The sequence below is a fragment of the Alligator sinensis genome, unplaced genomic scaffold, assembly GCF_000455745.1.
Source record: "Alligator sinensis unplaced genomic scaffold, ASM45574v1 scaffold658_1, whole genome shotgun sequence".
Classification (NCBI taxonomy): Eukaryota; Metazoa; Chordata; order Crocodylia; family Alligatoridae; genus Alligator; species Alligator sinensis.
The window spans coordinates 2,261,445-2,279,482 of record NW_005842109.1 but is presented as its reverse complement, the minus strand read 5'-3'; the positions used below and the strand labels follow the sequence as shown (position 1 = coordinate 2,279,482).

The 18,038-nt window shown below is 40.7% G+C and overlaps 1 protein-coding gene across 2 annotated transcripts in view; it reads right to left on the bottom strand.

Annotated features, from left to right (window-relative positions):
* Positions 1-7,102, bottom strand: part of ANKRD6 (ankyrin repeat domain 6) — a 106,061-nt gene extending 98,959 nt beyond the window's left edge. For both annotated transcript variants that reach the window (XM_025205271.1, XM_025205273.1), the window contains exons 1-2: positions 7,064-7,102; positions 4,603-4,768 (exon numbers count right to left, since the gene is read on the bottom strand). The gene's annotated coding sequence lies outside the window, so the exon portion shown is untranslated. The remainder of the gene's footprint in view (positions 1-4,602; positions 4,769-7,063) is intronic.
* Positions 7,103-18,038: the final 10,936 nt, after the last annotated feature.

The window sequence follows — 18,038 nt, the reverse complement described above, 5'->3', positions numbered from 1 at the left end:
TGCTGCCCTCCCCCAGGGCCTCTGTAGCCCAGCATGTGTGACTTGGCGCTGCAGGACACAGCATGGCCACACAGGAAGGCTGCTTGCCACTGCAAGATCCACGCTGCCCTGGTGACACGTCCCCCGCATACAACCCCCCCACTGTGGCCCCCGCTGACCTCGCTCGTGCAGTGGAAGCATCTCCATGGCAGCACGGAGCTTGAAGTGGCAAGCAGCTTTACTGTGCGGCTGCACTGTGCCCTGCAACACTGGGTTGCACACACAGGGACGCAGAGGCCCTGGGGGAGTACAGCAGGGAAGGAGCCCAAGCCCACAGTGCGCAGCCCATGCATGGGTTCCCCTGCCCCCCCCCGCCCCCTCCAGAACGCACGCAGCAGTGGGGAGCTGGCCCTGCTCCTCCCCTGCCCAAGCCTGCAGTAAGCAAGGCGGGGAGGAAGCCAGCCTCTGCTCCACTGCAGCAGCCACCACCTCCTGCTGGGGGCAGGGGGCTGCAGACCCGGGTCCCTGGCCCCATAGCCCTGCCAGCTGGGGGCCCCCTCCAGAAGGTCTAGGGGAACAGCAGGCTGTGGGCGGGGGGCAAGGAGCACCAGCTGTGGGGCCTGTGTCATCACTTGTGTCCTAAAGATGAAGTTTGAGTTTTAAAAGCAATGAGGACCCAGCAGCTCACATGTATGTCAATATAGACTTTATGACCCTAACTATTAACTATCTTCTTTAAAAATTTAGACCATGGTTCTTTTTTCAGTTTACATACATGCAACCACCTGACAAGAACAGAAATTGATTCTCTAACAACTTTAAAAAATGCAGTAAAACCCTAAGGCAGACAACGTTCTTTGGGTAAATCTGATATCTTTTATTAGACCAGCTCAAATAGTTGGAAAAATTCTAAGAGTTAGCATGTCCTTAACATTTTTGGAAAAATCAACAACTTGTTTAGGTGCCTAAATCATGGGCATACTTTATCTACCGGCAGGGCCCCACTTTTGATATTCTGGCCTATACTTTTATAAGACTTTACCAGCCTATGGCCCTTCATACATGTCTACTACCACAAGTTATCTTACCCTAATGATGGTAATGTAATATTATAGATTATAACATTGATAGAAATATACAAAACTCTACAAATATTTGAAAAAAGGGGATAAAGTATGTTTTGTGTTTTAAGGAAGTGCAAAATAGAATTAGTATATGCTAGATATAAACAGCACTTCTTCTAAGATGCATTTTTCACAGCTTTAGCTTGACTCATTGAGAGCCAAGCAGCTCATATGTCTAGCTGTCTACACTAGGAAATACCTAATACTTTCTACAATGTATTCCCACTGTACTTAGAATCAGTAGTGGACCCCAAAGTAGATCTTTACCCAGTAGTTGGAAACCAATGATTTACATTTTTCTACTTCAGATTTATTAACAGAAATACAGTGATGTCTATCAGTGGAAGACAACTGACATTTCAGCCATCTGGCAGATAACTCCAAAAACAACAAACAGAAAGAGTGATAGAAGGAGGATGAGATGAGAATATAAACATAAAAAATAGCAATGTGATTTTAACTTAAGTTCAAAGCATTAGTGTAATTAAGCACACAAGCTTATGGTGCCATGAAAGCAATCCCTTGTTTTATCTGTGCTTACCAATACTTGAGTTTAAACTGAGCTGTCATTCAACTTTCTATAAATTGTACTAAGTCTAAGCAGTTCGCAGTACTCATGTGGAAGAATGTTAGTTTAATATATCAGTATTCATTCTAGAAACTGACTTTAGGCTCATTTTTTCTACCGGCCTTACAAAAATGAGTAGCATTTTAGCTAGACAGCAGTAGAAATTAAATGATCAAATAGTCTCTTTCAGTCTTCAAAATATGAAATTAGTTTAAGGCAGGGGTCCCAGAGCTGTGCCAATATAGTGGCTCCAGCAGCTGCAAGGTTTAACATCACTTACGTAGCACATGGGTCTTCTGACCCACAGAACCAAATGAGTTTGACATTCTTCGTTTAAGGCTAGTGACTTCTGTCCCTTCTGTTGGGTAGACAAGAGGTTTTGTACCCTTGACTGAGAGGGGGGTTAAAGAGTATGGAACTAGACTGTTCTCAGTGGTGGCAGGTGACAGAACAAGGAACAACAGTGCCCCTGACACTGTCTTGCTAAGGCTTCATGAAAATCCTTGTTCAACAAGCCCTCCATTCAGCAATACCTTGGTTCAACAAGATCTCTAGCAGTTTAATTATGTTTCTGTTTCTAAACTTTAGCAGGCCTCCCTCCCCCTTCACCCCTCTACTTAGTTTAATTAAGTTTCTGTTTCTAACCTCTTTCCTCTCTCTTCCTGGAATATAGTACCAGGCCCAGTTCAGCTGCAAAAAAATATAATGGACATGGAGTTTCAAGGCCCTTGCAGACCACACCTGGAAGATAAGTAACTCATCTTCCAGGAAGAAAGGGAGGTTTGAAAGAAGGTTAAAAAATAAGGGGTCAGCTAATTGATACATATACCAAAGTAATGAACTAGGGTACACCTGTACGGGTATCTGTGTGGTAACCTGTGATTAATTCTCTTATGCAATCATTAGAATCTAATCGGTTTCTATATTCAATGTATAACACAGTTATAAAAGATGTAAGTGTCCTACGACACTTCATACCTGTAACTCCTGTGTGCTTCCCTTCTACTAACTAGTCCTTTTAGCTGGCTGACATTGATTAAAGGCTCTCTAAATTTACACAGTGTATATATATGCACTAAACCAGGGATTAAGATGAACCATGCAGGGCTGGGGTCCAGCCAACCCAGCTACTTACACCATCCTGAGCTGTTTGTACTCCAATATTTTCAGCTTCTCCAGTTTAAATTTTGTTTCTGCAATCTTTTGGCCCTATATGCCTTCTTACTTGTTCCTTCCTCATCCTCTGTTTTGACATTATCTCCAACCCAACAGCAACCAGCAGAATGTCTGCAACACTATGAATACATCCAAAATCAAATTCCCACAACAATATACAAACAATCCTGTCTGCTTTGCTTCATGTAAAGAGATTGTGAGATCACTTAAATTAAAGAAATCATAGAAAATTAGAGTTGGAAGGGATCTCAGGAGGTCTAGTCCAACCCCCTGCTCAAAGCAGGACCCACCCCCAACTAGATCATAGATTCATAGATGTTAGAGGCTGGAAGGAACCTCATGAACTCATCAGGTCCAGCCCCTCCGCACTTGGGCAGGAAAGACTGCTGGGGTCAGATGACCCCAGCAAGGTGAACATCCAGACTTTTTTTTAAGATTTTGAGTAGGTGCTTGTACCACCTCTGGGGGGAGTCTGTTCCAGACCCTGGACACTCAAACCATAAAGTTTTTCCTTGTGTCCAATCTAAAACAAATGTCTAGCAATTAATGACCATTATTCCTTGTCTTCCCCTGGCGTGTCTTGGTGAACCAATGTTCCCCCAGGCCCTGATGTGTGTCCCTTATATACTTATAGGCTGCCACCAAGTCCCCTCTAAGTCTTCTCCTCTCCAGGCTGAACAGTCCCATGTCTATCAGCCTCTCATCATATGGCCTGCTCTCCAAACCTCTAATCATACGCACAGCCCTCCTTTAGACTTCTCCACATCCTTCCTGAAGTGTGGCACACAGAACTGGATGCAGTACTCCAGCTGCGGCCTCACCAAAGCCAAGTAGAGTGGGAGGATGACATCCTTAGTCTTGCTTGAGATGCATCGGTAGATGCATGCCAGTGTCTTATTTGCTTTGCTGGCTACAGCATCGCACTGGTGGCTTATGTTCATTCTGTGATCTATCATGACCCCCAGGTCTCTTTCGGTTGAGGTGCTAGCAAGTGTAGCACTGTCGAGCCTGTATGTGCGTTGTAGATTATTTCTTCTCAGATGGAGCACTTTACATTTCTCGGTGTTAAACGTCTCAGGTTTTGATCTGCCCACCTTGTAAGCCTGTCCAGGTCACCCTATATCCCCAGCCTATCCTCCAGCATGACTACACTCCCCCATAATTCGGTGTCATCTGCAAACTTTGCCAGGATGCATTTAACATGCAAATCCAAAACATTAATGATTATGTTGAAAGCATTGGTCCAAGTACTGAACCCTGAATGCCACTGATCACCATGAGCCATATCGACTCAGTTCTGTCTATTAATACTCTCTGGGTCCTGCCTCAGAGCCAGTTTCCGAGCCACCAGACCATTAAGGTGCTGAGGCTGCAGTTCCCCAATTTTACTATGAGGACATCATGGGAGACCAAGTCAAAGGCCTTTCTGAAATCTAAGTATATGAGATCTACCTCATCTCCCTTAGCCAGGGGGCATGTTACCTGATCTTAGAAGGAAATAAGGTTGGTTAGGCATGACCTGCCCACAAAGAAGTCATGTTGGCTATCTTTTAGAATGCTGCCTTCACAGTTAGACTACCACTAATAGATTCTTTAATAATTTTTTCCAGAATTTTTCCAGGGATTGAGGTCAAACTGATTGGCTTGTAACTCCCTGGGTCTTCCTTCCTTCCTTCCTTTCTTGAAGATAGGCACCACATTGGCCCTCTTCCAGTCTTCTGGAACCTCTCCCAAGAGCCATGAGTTCTCAAATACCTTTGCCATTGGTCGTGTGATGACATCAGCCAATTCTTTTCGCACTCTCGGGTGTAGTTCATCCGGTCCTGCTGACTTGTAGATATTGAGCCTCTCCAGGTGTTTCCTCAAAAGATCTTCGCCAACTATGGGTGGGTGACCATCACCACCTTGATCATGTTGTATCCTGTCAGGCAGGGTAACACCATTAGACTGGTGGAATACCAATGCAAAGTATTCATTTAGGAGTTTGGTTTCCTCCTGGGTCTTGCTTATCAGCTGTCCCATTACATTCAGCAGGGGGTCCTACGTTTCCCTTATTTTTTTCTGACTTCCTACACATCTAAAAGAAGGACTTTCTATTGTTCTTGATTTCCATTGCCAGTTTGAATTTGGTTTCGGCCTTTGCTCTTCTAATCTGCTCCCTGCAGGTGCAGGCTATTGCTGTGTACTCCTCCTTGGTGGTAATTCCCAATTTACATCCCTTATAAGCTTCTCAGGAGGTCCATAACCTATTGGGCCAAGAGAGTATCCCAAACCTTTTGCTACCTCTCTTACGAACAGGAATGGACTTCCCTTGTGCTCTGAGGATTGCATCCTTGAGGAGCGACTACTCGTCTTGGACTCCCTTCCCCATCAGATCATGGTCCCGTGGGCCTTCGGCAACCAAACTCCTAAGCTTGTAAAAGTCAGCTTTCCTAAACTCAAGGATTTCTACCCTGCTGACTGATTTCCCTATCTTGCAATGGATGGAAAAAGTGATCGTCTCATGGTCACTGTCGCCTAGCTTCCCTTCGATCCTCAGGTTGCTCACTAGATTGTCTCCTTTGGCAAGAATCAAGTTCAAATCATCCATCATTCCAGCCAAGGCTTTGGCCAGAACCATCATCTGCAAATCATCCCAGCCAAAGTTTTGTCTATCCGGGTCTTAAAAATTTCCAAGGATGGAAAGTCCACAATAACTCTGGGTAACCTTTTCCAGTGTTTCACTACCCTCCTAGCGAGAAAATTCTTCTTAATATCTAATCTAAACTTCCCTTGCTGCAATTGGAAATCACTGTTCCTTGTTCTGTCATCTGCCACCACTGAGAACAGTCTAGCTCTATCCTCTTTTGAATCCCCCTCTCAGTCTTCTCTTCTCTAGACTAAATAAGTCCAGTTTCCCCAACCTCTCCTCATAAGTCATGTGCATGAGCACATGGAAAGTATTTTATTGCAGTCTATTCACCAAAATTACAAGAAGTTACCTATATCAGAATCAAAGAAAACAGGATATCTGAGGCAAAATTCCTTCAAATTACACACATATCCCTTAAACTGAATTTGGTGTCATTACAAACCTAGGTCAATTTATTACCGTTTACAGGGGAAACAAGGGACAATAACTGAACAGATAGAGAAATGGAAGGAAACAGTGACATAAGATTGGTCAACGTGACAGACAGTCAACTTTGTATACCAGTGGCTTGACCCATGTCAAGGCATCACAGCAAAAGAGAGAGCTAGGGAAGGCTTTGAAGAAGATATTGAAGCAGTTATACAGATGTTTAAGGAGAACACCTTCCAAGGATATGAAGCAGAATGGGAGATAAATTTTCAAACAAACATCTTTGTATTAACAAGTGAGAAAAGAATATGGCATTGTGAGCTGACTGAAGACAGGAGTCATCATCTGCATCATAAATAAGAGATGACAGGTAGGGCAATCACACGGCATAAAGGGTCTTGAAAGCAAAGAGAAGTAGTTTATGTTTCATACAATACAGAATGGAAGGGAATGTGATAAAAGTCAAAGAGATGAGCTAACAAGATGATTCTTGCAACATTTATGAACAAGAAAGGGCCACGGCTATAGTTGTCAAAGCTGAATTAGATTTGAAAAAATGAGGCTCTGGAACACAGTTTTAGCTGTGTAGATGTATAGGAAAGGACATATCTCAGAGATGTTATGCAAAAAGAATTGGCAAGAATTGATGTGAGGATCTAGAGGTAGGTATCAGTTGAAGATGACACCCAGGTAATGAATCCGAGCAGCAGGAAAGATTGTGTTCTTTTTCACTAATTAAAAAAGGAAAAGGAAAATTAAGATCTTTGTTTTAAGCCACACTGGCTAAACAGCCAAAAGAATATATCATGGAAACAGTCTGAACTGAAGGAGATTGCTATAGAGAAGAGTTAGATGTGTGACTTAGCAGCATAGAGCTGGTAGTTGAACTGGTGTCTGTGAATGAGATCCCAGAGACAAAATGCCAAGGGAGAGGACCACAAATATCAAAGACTTTTTGTGGAGCCTCCAAAAGGATGGGAGGGGGAGAGGAATGAGGATGTTCTCCAAAGGAAATGCTGAAGGAATTATTAGCAAGGCATGAAGAGAACTATGTAATCAGAGCATCACAGAAGCCGAGGCATGACAAGAATTTAAGAATTACTTACTATACTGAAGACATATGAAAAACTAGAACCCTTGGTTCCAAAATGATACCTTTTATAACACCAACTGGGAAATCACAAGAAAAACGTCCTTTTCTGCAAGCTTTTGGAATCAAAGTCCCTTCATCGGGATCCGGGAAAAGTATAGATGATAGAAGATGGTAAAAAGTCCCCATAGGTGGAAAATAAACTTCATTTTTGCACAGAGGGAGCTGAAGTTGGAAGGCTGTCCCTCTGGGCCCATGAGAGTGTCTTTATGAGCTGTACTGAGTAGCTCATTGATGTTTAGATCAGGTAGAATTCCTTCCCTGGAGGTGTCAGATGGCAGGCAAGGAGGCAAAAAATCTTTCTTGTTGTTCTGCAATGACATTTAAAATCCAAAATCAGCTAAAATCCGGCATCTTCCTTGTTTCAGGGGTGTACTTGGTAGCAGTGTTCGCCTGAGACAAGAAGACATACAAAAAACTAGAACACTTGGTTCCAAAATGATACCTTTTATTAAACCAACTAGGAAATCGCAAGGAAAAAAAAACAGCTCACAAAAAAAAAGGACAGCTCACAAAGACACTCTCATGGACCCAGAGGGTGAATGAGAGTGGAGCATTCTTCCATTTCTTTATTCAGCCCCCCTTCTTGAGAGAAGTCTGTGTTCACTGCCAGGTACCACCTTGCAAGCCCGGAGTTAGCTTCCCTCATAGCACTGAGACATGTCAATAGGGCATGGTCAGTGACCAACTGGAAATGACCCCCTAGGAGATAACAGTGATTAACCTATTTAATCACCAGACATTTTTTTTTTTGTATTATAGCATACCTTTGTTCCCAGGAAAGGAGGTTCCTACTTAGGTATAGGATGGGGTGTTCCTCATCCTCAAAGTCTTGGGGGAGGACCATTCCCAAGCTTCACTCCAAAGCATCCATGTGTACAATAAATTCTTTTGTCAAGTCAGGACTGTGCAAGACCAATGCACTGCACAGTAGCCCTTTCACAGTTCCAAATGCTGTCTCACATTTGGGTGACCACTGGACCCTTTGCAGTGTCCCTTTTTGCAACAGGTCTGTTAGTGGTGCCATAAGGTCAGCAAACTGTAGGATGAACCACTGATAACTCCCTAAGCTCAGAAAGGGCTTCAGGTTTTTTTTTTGTCATTGGCACTGCAAACTCAACCAAGGCCTTTACCTTATCAACCAGGGGCCTAATTTTGCCACTGCGCAGTATATACTTTAGGTATTTAGTGTCCATGTACCCTAGGTGACATTTATGCTGACTGGCTGTGAGCCCAGCTGTGCATATGGACTGCAACACCTCCCTCAGGTGCTGGAGGTGGTCTGTTCACATGTTTCCAAATATTACAATATCATCTAAGTAGGTGGCCACATATGCCTAGTGTGGATGGAGAATTCTGTCCATTAATCACTGGAAGGTTGTTGGGGCTCCATGTAGTTCGAAAGGTAAGGTCAAGATTCGATAAAGTCCCCAGGGTATTACAAAAGCCATAATTTCATGGGACGCTGGGTCTAATGGTATCTGCCTGTACCCTTTGGGTAAGTACAGGGTGGAGATATACCTGGCATTCTCCACCATTTCATCTATCCTGGGCATAGGGTATGCATCACATTTTGAAATGGCATTGACCTTGTGGAAGTTGATGCAGACTTTTACGGTGTGGTCAGGTTTTGGCACCAACACAATCTGGACTACTCCGTTCATAATAGGATATCAAGTGAAAAAAATCTAAAGCACTCAAAAGCAGTGAAGTTATATTTGGCATATGGTAATGAAAAAACTGAAGAAATGTTTTATCAGTCTTTTTTTAACTGCATAAGATAAACTGTTTTGATGTATGTATCATAGAGCATACATTACCAGCAGGATGTTAAGAAATTTCAAATTTAAATCAAATAATTTTTGGCTCACCAACATCTCCTGGGGAACATTAACACTTCACTTCACAAGGATTTATACCATATAATGAGATCTAAGAAATACAGAAATTATTTGGAAGAGGACCAAATTATATTAACTATTCACAAACTTCTCATTTTCCCTACGTAGATTGCTTAACATAAAGTAATAGGTTTTCTCTATGAATTAGCAATGGAAGATTATTTAATAGGAGTCTGAAAATGAATGAGCAAAGAGACTTCCTGATATTTAAAATGCACAAAACTGCATAGTCCATAGAAAGATCTATTTAAAAGTCAAGAGTCATGTTCTACTGTGGAATCAAAATAAAAAAAATTAATCTTTTCCATTCATCATTAATAAATCTACATTTAGATTCACCGAGTAGTTTTGATATTTCTAAAATAACCTTCAATCAGATGAAACAGACCTATAGTGAAATAATTTCCAAAAATAAAGAGAAAAAAAAATCAGACAGCATTTCAGTCTATTAACTCTGCTTCCATTTAACAAAGTCCAGGTCATAAATAAATAAGAGAACCTACGCTAATTTTCAAGTTAAAATTACACAGTTCAGTAAATGGTTCCCAAATTTGATAACTGTTAACTCACTCATCACCATTGGCATTTCAGCACTGAGGTAAAAAGTAAATTTTCTGTGGTGGGGAGAAGCACAGACCTCGTTGCACTGAATCTTAATGCTGAATGATTAAAGCTTTTTCAGATGTTTGAGAGAGAGAGAGAGAGTGGGTGGGTGGGTGGGTGGGTGTGTGTGGAGAGAGAGAGAGAGGGTGTGTGGGTGGGGGGGTGGGTGTGTGTGTGTGTGTGTGTGTGTGTGTAGCACATTTTCAAGTATTCTTTCTCCATTAAAAAAATGAAAGCATGGCTTTTGAAATAAAAAAAAACTTGCTGTAGATTTATGGTAGGTGATAAATGCCTTTACCAGGCTCAAAATTATAATTTTTCCAACAGTTTCCCAAGAAGAGGGTTATATGGTATGATGGCTAGGTGTTTGCTATGGATACTGTATCAGTTTATCTTTGACTGCATCCTTTCTTTCTGCCCCATTTCACATGTCTCTGTGTTAAGATATTTCATGTTACAAAATATTATTCTGCTAATTATTTGTCTGCTACCTCCGGGAATTTCTCCCCCCTTGAATTCTACAGCTCTGCCCACTGTTCTTAAATGGCTGTGCTTGCTTTCCTCCTCAGACCTGAAGAAGAATGCTTCACATTCAAAAGCTTGTCTAACTTTATCCCAACGATACAGTTGGTCCAATGAAAGACATCACCTTAAAAAAACCTTGCCTTCATTTAATAAGAAATAGAGAAAAACCTGCAAAATATTATACTTTAAAAAAAATGCAAGATGTATATAAAAACATCCATCCATCAATCTATTGCAGGCTTCTAATGTGGCCTGGCTATTTTAATAAGATGCATAGCACAATGAGATCTTTGGGCTGAATGGCCAACTCACAGTAAGTCTTAAGCAGATAGGCATGCCAGATGGGATTTATGAACCCCCACCCCCCATGACCTACTGTACAAATCTTTCTACTTTTGTTCTGTTCCTTCCATGTTCCCTCATTTCTCCTTCTCCATGCTGTATCTGATCTCATTATGATAGTTTCTCCATCTACACAAACTAACTCCTGCTGAGAGCTCATAACTGGAGCAGGTGCAGGCCACTAGTTAGACATTGGCACTGGGTGCTTGCCAACACTAACTTCAGGCCATTTAGCACAGAAGAGTAAAAACAGATTGTTTTCCCCCGGGAGAAAGAGAAGCTACACTCGAGTAGTAGACTCTTGTCTCTGTCAACCCATGCAAGTTCAAATATCTGCCTTTACTATAGGAGCTCTAATTCATGATTAGGCAAACAACAATGCACATCATTGAGACAATGCCCTACTAGCCTACTGTGCTTTTCTCATGTCGGAAATGTCTGAGCTCCAGGACAAAATAGCAGACATTCCGTCTCTTTGAAAGGGTAAAATAGACTTTTTCACTAAAAATAACTTTCCAGTTCAAGTAAAGAAAAACAATGCAACTAGAAGCATACAAAATAATCTAAAAGGAATAAGCATCTTGCCTGCTGCTCTCACACTGGGGTTTAAGAGAGTCTGAATCAATTAAAAATCTTGAGGCAACATCTAAGGGATGTCTAAACATACAATTACAGTTCTGAATACATCCCCCTAAAATACATTACACATAGGGCTGTGCCTGCGTTCTCTTTTTTCTTGATTCAGAAAACATTTTAGGAACATAAACTGGCAACAAACTAAATACAGATCTTTCACATCAAACCTTGCTGATTTTTTACTGCTAGCTCTAATCAATTTAAAATGCTGTAGTTATTTATAAAGGGACAAATCCTGAACTCAAAGGTCATGTTCAGATGTGCAGGCATGTGTGGTTTGTGATACCATAAATTTCTGTGATGCCACAAACCATACACGTGGAATGTTAAAACATGCCCCACACTGTAAATTTGCAGTAGAGGGGCAAAATGTGTTACCTGTATTTCCCGGTAGCAAAAAAAAAAAATTGCCAGAAAAAAAAAGGTGCAAAGCATGCAAAAATAGCATGAACCGGAACAAAGAGGCTTGGTTCTCCAGCAAGACACTGCTGCTGGCCAGAATGTCTCTACTACTCCATTTGTGCCCCTGCCGCTCCAGCACATTGGTAGCCAGAAGGAGCAGGGCAGGGGCAGTTTGCCCAAAGCAGGACAATGTGATCTGTAACAAAGAACACATGCAGGGGTTTATGCTCAGGCACAAACACACCCCTGCATGTCTGGACATGGTCAAAGAGATCAACAGCAAAACTGTTACTTCCTGGAATGGAACCAGGATTTTATTCAAGCAATTTAAATTTAAGTAACTGTAATTTTAAAACAGTAACAAAGTAAGCAACACAGCATTTCTACTACACCAAAAGATGATCTGTTTCATTTTATGTTTACTATATTTATAAGCTTGTACAAAAACGCTGCATACTGTAGCTATAAACACTACAATAAAAATTAACATTTCAATAATCAGTTTTAATGAACATGACTCCTTACTCCATATACATCACAATTCGTAAATGTTTTAATACAGGATTAGTTACTGCATGATGTAGGATTAGAATCATTCATCTGTAAAATAACAGATTGACTATGTTTGTGTACTCAGGTCCATGTAATAAAATGTAAAAGATGTGCACTTCCTTTGTAATATAAATAAGTTCCACCCTTCAAATAATATTTTTGGCAAGAATCAGAATCAACACCAAATCAAACAAGTAATTGGTGATGACAAATGTATGTGCATGAAATGAAGAGTGATACACCTGAAAAATGTTTATATTGCTGCTGTAACTCCTAATCAATTTTTATCTCCCAGCTCCACACTATTTATGTTTATTATACGCCTAACACCCTACCTGCCAGCACAAACACGTTGAAAAACAGCCTGTTAGGGAAAGGTGATCAAATGTTTTCAATAATGTTTTCAATAATAAATATAGTGCAATGGGACTGTTATAATACTTTGACCTTTCCACAATACAGAAATCTTGTGGTAGAGAAGGAGATATATTTGTACACCCAAAATAAATCATTGGAGTTCTTTTACTTGGTTGTTTTTTGGAGGGTTTTTAAAATACTACAAGTACTACTACTATAACAATAATAATGTGATTACAGCAGTCAGAGTTTGTAGTGTGCAAGAAGGAACTTATCATCCATTTCTAAGAGGGAAAGTGATCACGGCACATACATCAAGTCCAAATGTTCTCAATCAGAGTTGAGCTGGTGTTAGTACTTACAACCTAGGCTAAGTACAGACAGTAAAAAAGCCTGAGGTTAAATCGATGCAGTCTTCACAGGTTAGTTTAAACTGCAAGGAGTGAACCAATAAGCAAGTGAACAGACATTCACTTTTGATTCCAGAAATGCAACCACATGCCTGCAGTGGCCTAGGCCAGAAACCACGAGGTACTAGAGCATGCTGACCAGACAGCTTGGGCCAGGGCTAGCTTGCCCATCCTGCAAGGTGGGGTTTGTGGGAGAGGTGCAAAGCATCCCGGGATGCTGGGGAGACTGTGAATTAACTTGAACCTGGAAGGGATCTGGGACAGAAGTTGAGTAAATTGATTTAACCTAAATCAGTTAAATCTGATATTACATCTATATAGGTTTATCTTAAATTGGTTTCTGCCATTTTGAAAACAGTTTATGTGCACCGAACTTCTGTTGTTATAGATTTGAACTGGTTTCTTATCACTTATACCAGTTTATGTGTAATTACTGTCCGTAGCCCTAGTGTTACCAGTTTCAGAACTGTACAGAATAAGATTCCATATGATGCCCCAATGACATGCTTCAATGCTTTTCTTATGAGTGAACACCTATAGGACGAAGATACTTTAGTCTCCCTGTGCATTCAGCACAGCCTTTCTGTCAAAACTAACGGCAGTAGTAATTAGTATCTACTCTGTTAGTTTAGAATCTACTCTGTTAGTGTTTTCTGTCATTACTAATACCCAAGCACTTAGAACTAAGCCATCGACACCATGATAATATCACATTGCCTGCCAAAGAGACATTACAGAACATCTTTCAGGTACTGTTAATCTGGCCCAAACCTATAATAATACCTCAGGGATGGATGACAAGGGCCTGGAAGAGGAGAGAAACAGCCTCCCAAACCTCTGGAGTACTCAGTCCCACATTCCCCAACAACATATCTGCCAAGTACATCACAATGTAACAGCAGACTGGAAAAATACATCTAAAATTTGTAGATGCAAAATAACGGGGTAGCCAGATTTAATCAACAGAAGTTTTGCCACTGACTTTGCTGGTACTGGGCTTTCACTCTGCTCTCCAGAGTTTTGTAAACTTACAAATATGTATACCTGCAGTTTTTAATCTTAGGACTTTTCTTAGATCTCCCTAGAGCTAATGAAACCTCCTTGTCACCATTTACAATAAAAAATCAGTAGGAGTCCAGCTCAACTATTACCCTTTCCTGCTCCTTTCAAACTTGATGAAAGAGTTCTCTAGCTGGTGATACAATTCCAGAGGACCAGTGTAAAAAAGAATTGTTCTTTTGATTTAAGTGTGTTTAGATGAACTATCATATGAGATGTATAATAGGTATAAAAGTTAGTAATGCAAAAGAACAGTAATTCAACCAGACCTGCACATTTAGTGTAAAGTGTCTGTTTAAAAAAACATACTGTGAAAAATGTTCATGGAACCAGGTTATGGCCACTATAGGAAATTTACCTTCAGAGTTATGTATTTATTTGTTGATTTTAATGCTGGACATTTAAAATCTCAGAAATTATACAACATTGACACAGTTGGTTACATTTAAGTATTTAGACATTTTAAGATGCAAGTTTTAGAGACCCCTTCTAAAATAGCAATAAAACAGGAAAAATTAACAAGAGTGTAGGATGAAAGTGGTGAAGCAATGTCCACATAAAATAAGAGGTAAGAGCTCTTTAAATAAGAATAAAATTGGCAGCCTTTGAAACGTAACCTATTTATGTCTATCTCAAAATTATCAGAAATTGAGAGTAACAGGTTCAGGAAGTCTTTTAAACTACTCTACAAGTAGCCAGATATCTTTCCTGCCTGATACTGCAAGGCTCAACAACCTGGTGGCTCAGTTTGACCCCTCTTCTTTCTCTCAACGTCCCTCCTCCCCAAATCCACCACATTAAAAAAAAATCAAACAGAACCGAGGAAAATATCATTATTCCTTCTGTAGTCATGATAGTCAACATGTTTTCAAATGTGCTCACCCTGTCAACATACTAGGTGCCAAGACCTATTTAAATTCATAACTGTTAAGATATGCTAGTAAACATATTTTATAACACAGTTTACACACGAGCTGAAAACCCTGGGTTATTGCATTGTCAGTTCTCCTACATCAGACGTGTATCTGTGTGTACATCTATAATCCTCTAACTACTAAACACAGCTCCAAATATGCTTCACAACTTTGCAAGAGAACTTCAGAGAAACTTAGAAATCATCTTCTTCACCTAACCTGCTCCAAAAGAGTTCAACTTGGGAAGGAAATCAACACAGGCTACAACAACTTGAGAGAGAAAAATCCAGACATCTTCCCAAACATTATACAACATATACAAATGGACTACCAAAGATTTTCTACATCATCCAACCAACATAAAAGGAAGAAATGGAACAAATTACTCCAGGAACAACTTTCCAACCACAAAACAACCATCAGAGAAACACCACCAACACCTTACAACACTGCAAACTCAAACTTGATGAAAGTGAAAGACGCAACCAACCCTCAAATATCATCAGCCTCTCCACACACACACTTACCAAAGCTGAAAAATCTGTCCTCTCTAACAGCCTTTTTGTCCAGAAAAATACCCTAATAAAATACTTCAAATGTGGAGAACTAGAAGAATTCTTCTGTGGCTTCTGCCTAAAGGAATATTTCCACAACCAAGATGAATCCACTTCCAAAAATGCTTTATCCTTTGACAACACTAAAAAAGATCAACCCTCGCAAAAAACAAAAAAACATCAGATTGGACACCTCACAGTGGACAAAATTCTAACCTTGACTGCTATATTGACTGCTTGTAGCATGTCGCATGTCTACATTTATTGTGCAATTAACCAGCTAATTGTGAAATTATTGTGCAGTTAACCAGTTAAATGTGTTTCTGAGGCCTGTGTGTTTGCATGGGCCTCACAAATTGCGATGAAAGTTTGGCAGAGCCTCTCAACGGATACTTTGACCTTTTTAAAAATTAGAAGTCTTAGAAAATGGAACAGAAGGGACCACAGCTCTATCATTTGAAATTTTTTTAATTAGAACTTTCTTAGAAGCATTCACAAAACAAAGATTTTTCTGATGCTTGTCCTACCTATATCAATAATTAGCAACTGCTATTCCCAGACCTTGCTCTCATAATCAGCTATGGAAGGAGGTCAAAATTATTTGTTATATAAATTGTAAAATAAATTAAACGTACTATTAAACAAAAAAGCAATTAGGTCACGTAGAAGTACCGGAAGAAGAAAAGGAAAAACTGTGAATAGTTAAGAGGAAAGATTCAACAGAAAAAACCCATAAAAAAATCTTAAAGACAAAAAAAAATAAAAAGTCCAAAAAACTATAAAAGCCAAGTCCTAAAAAATACTGTATAATTAATTACTCATGGTTTGAATATAGTTCTATAATGTATATAATGGGTATTAATTATTAAATCATTTCGAAATGTGAGGTGAAAAAAGATAGAGGTTCTTGTCAAACCCCTGCTGTCACTTGGCTTAGAGATCTTCAACCACAGAAATCTTCAAAGAATTTTTATTCCTATGAAATGTTTAAGCAAGCTTAAGCAGTTCAAAGAAAGTAAGATATCGACCAATTCCTGTACTCTATCTGCAAGGCAGGGGTTTCTCTTCAGCATGTAAATGAGAGATCAGATCCCTACTGATTTAGATATTTACCGGGATATATGGGTTTTTTTTCAGAATAGGTGGAAAAGATTAAAGTGATGGCATGGTTTGTAAAGTTTCAGCCTACTTATTGATAACAATGAAAACCAAATTTCTGTTTATTTTACTTTAATAACATATACTTATGGTGACCATATTATGTTTAAAGAAATCCGGCATACTTTGTTTCAAGTGAAGGTGAAGTGGCATGATGCGCAAGGCAGGTGGGCAGGCAGGTACCGCTGTTGCTGTGAGAGAGTAAGGCAGGTGGACTGGAGCGGTACCCAACCCAGACTGCCTCAGCCTCTAGCCACTGCTGAGGAGGAGTTTGGCCTCCCTGCTGGACTGCATCCCATGCCCCTGCCTACAGCAATGCCACTGACTCGGAGAAGGGTGCCAAAATCCAAGTTTGCCAAGAGTGCCGGTTTCCCAAGGGCCAGCTCTGTGCCACACACTCACGTGCAGTAAAGTAAGAGAAAGAAGAGATCATATTAGGTGGCCAATTCTGGGACTTTTGTTTTAATTTTCACCAACCAGACAGGACTGGCCTAAGAAATCCAGGACTGTCCTAGCCAAACCAGGACACATGGTTTCCCAACATATACTGAAACAGTTTGTGGAATAAAGTACATTACCCAAATGAGTCAGTCTTGAAGTATATTAGCTTACTGCAGTCACATATTAAGATTCTGCTGATTCACAACTGTTATAATTGTTTATGCACATCGTGCCCAATTAAGAAACTGGAACTACAACATACCACAAAATACAGTAATGAACTCTTGTCTACAGTATTAGCAGTGTTCTCGTCTCCTCCGCATTTACCTGTTGCATGTTACAGAGTGTTCTTGGGCTTTGTAGCCATATTGGAAGGGTTGAAATGGCAATTTTGGGGATTCTTCAGTTAATGATTACTAGTGAATGCAGAGGACTGGACTTTGTGGCCCCAGAGGTGCTTTCCAGTCTTATATTCCTTAATTCAGAGTAAATTAGGATGGATTACTGAAGTGATTCCATCAAACTAAAATAAGGCTGTAAATAATTATGCCAGAGCCACTGTCACTGTCTCTACTGCCACCTGTGAGGTTTCTGTCCGGACAGGACTGCTTATCATTGATGCTTCCATCCAGGTCCAGGTTTGGCATTGTGGGGACTGCAGCTTGCAGGTTTCTTCCGTTGATGGCCAGGTGGGGGGACTGCCTGCAGTGAGTGGTGCCTCCTGGTGCCGTCTCTTGAGGAACAGGCAAGAGAGCTACAGGTGGAGGTGGCAAGTCTCCAAAGCATCCTCCACCATGAGAAGCTTACTGATCCGATGCTGGAGGACATCTCTGGGACTATGGAGGAAGAACTGCCAGAGGCAGCGCTAGAGAAGGGAGAGGACATGGACTCCTAGGAAAGTGGAAGCTGGAAGCTTGTGACCTCTAGCAGCAATCAGAAATCTTCATCTCCACTTGCAAGGTGGAGATGCTGCTCCATGCCACTCTGCCTTCAATTGAAACACAGTATGCTGGATTTCCTTAAGGAAAAACTTCTTCACAGTTCATGTGACCAGACTCTGGAATAGACTCCTAGTGGGGGTGGTGCAGGCACGTACCCTGGAGATCTTCAAAAGGAGACTGGACGC